The sequence below is a fragment of the Dasypus novemcinctus genome, chromosome 27 (genome assembly GCF_030445035.2).
Source record: "Dasypus novemcinctus isolate mDasNov1 chromosome 27, mDasNov1.1.hap2, whole genome shotgun sequence".
Lineage (NCBI taxonomy): Eukaryota > Metazoa > Chordata > Mammalia > Cingulata > Dasypodidae > Dasypus > Dasypus novemcinctus.
Genome location: NC_080699.1, coordinates 30686410 through 30692732, shown reverse-complemented (window position 1 = coordinate 30692732; position 6323 = coordinate 30686410). Strand labels below are relative to the sequence as shown.

At 35.1% G+C, this 6323-nt stretch overlaps 1 pseudogene; it reads right to left on the bottom strand.

The window, feature by feature from the left end:
- Nucleotides 1–678: 678 nt before the first annotated feature.
- Nucleotides 679–2509, bottom strand: LOC101445325 (putative olfactory receptor 8G3; annotated as a pseudogene).
- Between the last annotated feature and the right edge of the window lie 3814 nt (nucleotides 2510–6323).

Genomic DNA, 6323 nt, shown 5'->3' with positions numbered 1-6323 from the left:
GTGATATATGGAGCTGGGAATACCCAGTGTAGAAAGAACTGCTTTAGGAGTCCTTAGACCTACCACTGTTGTCTGGGGGTCATAAAGCACTGTGGGTGAAATCACATGTCTTGGAGCCAAACTTCTTAGGTTTGTTTCCAAGCTCAATCAGCTTATTACATTTGAGACTTTGGGTGCAGTAAATTCCCTAAGCGTCAAGATTTTCATCTTTAAAATGGTATTAATACTAGTACTTGCGTTGGGGGAATACTATAAATATTACATTTTAAAGTGCTTGGTACAGTGCTTATCATTCATAAAATCATCATAATATATATTACTACCATCATCATCATCATCATACTAGTAATATTCTTGTTGTTTGTATTATTACTTAAAATAAAATTAGGGATCCTTTTGCCCTTAGCAGTTTCATTTTAAAAAAATGTAATTTACTTACAGTGCTTATCTGAATGGTGGTAATTGTGGAAGGTCCAATGACTTCCAGAGAATTCCTTTCCACATAGTGCCACTGCAATATAAGTTTGAAGGACAAGGAGGCCTGGAGTGGAATTTTGCAGAATTGTTGTATGGGAAAAAGAAGTGTCACTGAATACACAACTTGAGGAATTAATCTAACAAATAACATATCTAATCAGATGGAAGACCTGTTACTAATATGATGTCATCATACCTATTCTATTCACGGACATGCTCAATGTCTAGAATTTTCTTCAGGGCCAATTTGACACTCTTATTCTGCAGACTATAAATGAGAGAGTTCAGCATGGGAACAAAAACAGTATAAAACACAGAGGACACTTTCCCTTGGTCCATAGAGCTGACCGATGATGGCTGCAGGTACATGAATGCTGCAGACCCAAAGAAAACAGCAAGAGCTGATATGTGGGAACTGCATGTGCCGAATGAAGGCTTTTGACCTCCCTTCAGTGGAGCTGATGCTGAGGATGCTGGCAATGATGAAGATGTGGAATGCAAAAATGGTGAGGGCGAGCATCAGGATGTTAAATGCATTCAAGCACAGAACCAGTAACTCACTGATGTAAATACTCAAACAGGATAACTCCAGGAGTAGAAAGAGATCACACACAACAAAATGGTTAACCACACTGGTCTTGCAGAAAGAGTCTCCATATTAAACCTGTTTGAATTGTAGAACCAATGAAGCCCAAAATATACATTCCCCTTGCAAACCAGAAACAGAATGACAAGACATGATGGTATTATAAATTAAGGGGCTATAGATGGCAACATAGCAGTCATATGCCATTACAGTCAACATGTGACACTCTGCAATATCAAAAACCAGAAAGAAATAAAGCTGAGACATGCATTCAGGGTAGGAGATGGTGTTCTTCTCCATCACAAAGTTTACCAGCATTTTGGGGGTAACCGCAGAGGAATGGCAGAGATCAATGAAGGACAGGTTGTGGAGGAAATAGTACATGGAGTATGTAGGGGAGGACTGAGCCCAATCAGTGTGATCATGCCCAGATTCCCCTCCACTGTGACTGCATAGATTCCTAGGAAGAGGAGGAAGAGGGGCAGCTGGAGTTCAGGATGTTGTGTCAGCCCAGCGAGGATGAACTCAGTTGATGTGGAACGATTCCCAGGGTCGCTTATCCTCTCAGCAGTTTCTAAAGTTAAAAAAGAGAAAATAAGTGCATGTGTATGTATTTGTGTATGTGTTTACTTGTCTGCATAATTGTATGTATGTGTATGGATGGGGAAAGAATAATTCTGTGGAGATCATTATTTTCTCCGTCCTCAGAAGAGATTCATATTGCAGAGAGCTCTAGAGCCTCCTCAGCTACTTGGAAAACCAATGATTCTGGTTTTCCAGAGTAGGAATTATAGACTTCCAGGACACTATACTTAAGCATATCATAACTTTTTAATAGAAAAGAACAATTTAACAATTTTTAAGTTAGGCAGAAGTAAGGTTATTTCTAAGGGCTCTGCTTTTTATTTCCCATATTTCACATTTATTATTAATGCCATGCATGGTAAAAGGCATAATTATTAAACTTTCTTTAAGGGTAGTGAATGAGTTCTGCAATTAATGAACAGAGAGTTCTTAAATCTCTGAAAACTTATTATATTAGTTTGAGATATTTTTCTTATTAAAATCCCAACTCAAAATAGCTGAGTGGCCAGACAGCTGCCAGTACCTTTCTTTCATGAAACTCCATGGTTCCAGTTTCCTTTATACGGAGTTTCTAGTCTATAAGGCTAGAAGAAAACTTGGCCCTTCTTATGCTTATATCTCAACAGCTCCACCAACAGTGAGGAACTGCCTTCCCTTGTTTCTAATTTGAATAACCCCAGGAAAGCAATATAAAGGCCTAAATTTAAGTCATGTATTCCACTTCTGTGCCCAGGGTAACTATAGACTATGATTGGTCATCCTTAATTGAACTTCATGGCTGAAAGCAGTGGAGGTCTGAAGACTACTATGGCTCCCAAAATGAGGAGGGTTCTTTGATGACAAACCATAAGCATCTTTCATGCTGTTCAGTTTTTATAATCATGTATCTTGCATGTGGTCTAAAGAAGCTAATATGTGTATTACTAGACCACAGAAAATGCAACTAGCAATTTTTCTCTAAGTTTAATACTAGTATATTTAATTACAAAGACTAGAAATAGAATCTACAACACCAAAATTCATAGTCCTTCTTAATAGTCAAGGATCAGCTGGATTAATGTACTCTTTGGGATTCAGTACTTTATATGAAATATTGAAAACTGGGCAATTTAGGGATTTAGAAATCTTGTTATATAAAAATAGCTGAAATAACTGTGGATACTTGATTAGCAAATAAAAATCCAGGTACTACATTGCTATCTTGAAACGCTTAAAATGTTGCTATATTTAAGAGATTTTGGACCCGGTATGTCTCTGAGAGCCTTAGCTAAGACTGCATGCTGGAAACTATGGGGAAACATATTTTGTTTCACAACAAAGAAGATTCTGATGGTCAGAAATACCCAGAAATGGACTAGTTGTCAATGTGCTGCATACTACTCACAACTAGAAATATTCAAGCATAACCTAAAAAACCACACAGCAGATTATATTCAAGGACACAAACACTGTATGTGACATTTGATTAAATTATATTCATTATCTCAAAGGTTATTTTATATTCAAAGATTTTATAATTTTAAAGTGCACTGATAGTGCATTAGATAGCCCTGAGTTAAAATCTCAGCTCAGCCACTCATCTCTTGCTTGACTTGGGCAATCGCTCTACTCTCCAAGCATCTTAAAAATTTAACTGTTACTATCTATCTCTTGATGTTGTTATGAATCTAAATGAATTCTTGCCTACAAGGTAATTATCATAATTCGTGACTGTTTTGAAGAACTTAATAAATGTTAGTAATGTTGTATACTTGTTACCTATTGAATTTCTCTATGAAAGATCTTTCATTTACCCACAAATTTCAGTCCCATATATATGACCATAATTAATTTTGTCAGCATATTGACCCTGTTTCTTTTTTCTACATTAATATATACAAAAATGCAAAGAGGCAGCATTATTTCACTGTTTATTTACCTCTTAAAATCATCAGTATTCTCCATGGTCTTTAAATAAGATTAAAACCAATTTTTATGTCTATGCATCCATGAATTTGTTTCTTGTATTTAAATTTACCACTACACTTACCATATAGCAAGCCTCAAAAAGTACGTGTTCAATAAAATTTTGAGAGATATTTGTAGATAAGTTAGCATAAACCAAATACAAGAGAACAAAGATATCTCTGTGCCTAAGTTGAAATGATCAAAGAAGTGTTTACATTGATTATAGAAGTGTCAGGAAAATATGAGAGCCTATGCTCATTTGGGAGGGTGAATTTTAGAGAACTGTTGGGAATATATAAACAACAATGTGCATGTCGCTTTGATCTGTGAGGGAGGCTAGCATAGAGGACTCTAAGTATTTATGTGTCAAAACTGGAATTGAGGCATTCCCCTCCTTCATTCTAGAGAGCTTAGTGCTTTATATTCTTCTCCATGGTTCTAGGAGGGAGATGATCCTGGAGATGCTGGTAAATAATTGAAAACTAACTTTGCAGTCCTGAGTGAGTACTTGGTGGCTGATGAAGTCATAGCCTAAATTCTCCTTTGGCAATTATTCTGAGTCACTGGTCCTGATCTCAGATGATGTCTGTGCGAAGGCCATCTGGCCCTCTGCAAGGATTGGTTGATCTCACATAAATATTTTATACTCTATGTATAAATACTAAGTGTCTTATTGGAAACAAACAATCATAATTGCTTCCCACTAGAATCTTTTCCCACGGGTATCAAATCTTGGGAAAAGAAACAATTAAGATGTCCCTTTTCTTCCATTAACTCCTAAGTAGTTAATAGTTTCATATATGTATATGCATGATTTATTGCTCTTGTTAGATTATTGGTGGGAAACAAGAAAATAACATATTGTTAGGGCTCCAGTGGATTTCCTGTTAAGTCACTTAAAAATTCAAACCTTCAGGAAATTTTGATGACATAGACTAAATGTATTTTATAACATCATTTCCAACAGGAGAAAAATAGAAAACCAAGGAAAACAACAAACTCTGTAAGATCTGAAAGTTTTATTTTAATTGATCTCTACTAATTTTATTTATATTTGATATACTCATAGTATTGTTTAGAACATTTCAATTTGGGAAATGAATAAAATAATCTGGCAAATGTTTCTATAAAGAGTTCCTAACAAACCTAACAAGGAGAGATAATGATGATTCTTTTTCTTCCTAAAACCATCAAAACAGAATTTTTGAGGAACAATGGAAACATATGCATTATATAGATTATTTTCTATATGGGATGACTAATTTTAATTGTCATCTTGGCTAGCATATTGGTGCCCTGTTGTTTGGTCAAACACAGTCTAGATAGTGCTGAAGGTATTTTGTGGATATGATTCACATCTGTGATCAGTTGACTCTGAGTAAAGGAGATTGCCCTCAATAATATGGGTGGGCCTCATCCAATCTGAGGTTTCGCAGAAAAGACGAAATTCTTTCTGTCCACCTGCACTACATATGTCATACTTGCCCAATAAATCTCTTAAGACATATACATAATGTATGTGTGTGTGTGTGTATGTTTGTGTTTAGGTAGATTTAGATACAGATATAGACATAGATATATATTTCTGGAGAAATCTGACAGATTCTCTGTAAAGACTGAACAATAATGTTTGATGTACAATATATTTGAAATTGTTTATTCAAAATATTTATTTACTATATCTTTTTGAATAAATGATTGCAATTTAATTTCAATATTTTATTGCCAGATGCAGAGTTTTTAAACTCTTTATTTTTAAGTAGATTTTGCAAATTCGGGTGAGAATCATAAAAACTTTGTAATAGAATAATTCTTAAATGCTTTAGAAAATTTCGATCATCAATAACCTTAAAATCCTTAACCAAAAAATATGATACAATGCTAGGCACAATTTCTGTTCTCAAGAATTTGACAATTTTGGTAGAGATAATATCCACCAGCATTCATTAACCGTAAATAATACCAGAAAGTACATAGTTATTATCGCTTGTGTGGTGAATCAGAAATATGCCTGGTAATAGCCTGAAGTGGTAAGAAAATACATGAAATAATAGATACTTGGTTTTTCAAAGATATGAAAAATTCAGAAAGGCAGGTTAGAGTTAAGTGCAGGATAGGATAGTAGCATCAATGAAGGCAAGGCATTGGATAAGTTCAAAATTGTTGAGACATTCTATGAGCTACCCCATCCAGCATGATAGACACCTTTCTAGTAGATATTAATAGCTATTAACATATTAATACATTTTACTTCTGCATTATACATTATATTTTAATCACATTTAACCATATTATTCTTCTTATTTACAATGCTTAGTCCAAATGTTAAACACTTGAGATAACAACATAGAGCTGTCTGTGACTATGTGACTATTTACAAATTTTGTAAGGTATGCTAGGTAGGTAGCTACTAGTTATCCCTAACTCCATTCTCCCTTCCTTCCTCAAAATCAGAAGATATCCTGCATCTTGTTTGGCACATGGCCATATAGAAAAGCCATGGCATTTCTCAGTCTCCCCTGCAGTAGATATTGTTATGTTACTACGTCTTTGCTAATGAGATTTAAGTAGAAATGAGGCCTGCGTGTCCAGGTAGTGCTCTTCAAGTGAAGGGACATTTCCTATTTCTTCCACAACTTCCTTTCTGCTGGATGGGAGGTGAAGATAATGGATAGATCTGGAGCCAGTATTTTAGACCACAAGAGAAAGCTACATGTTGTAGCAGCAG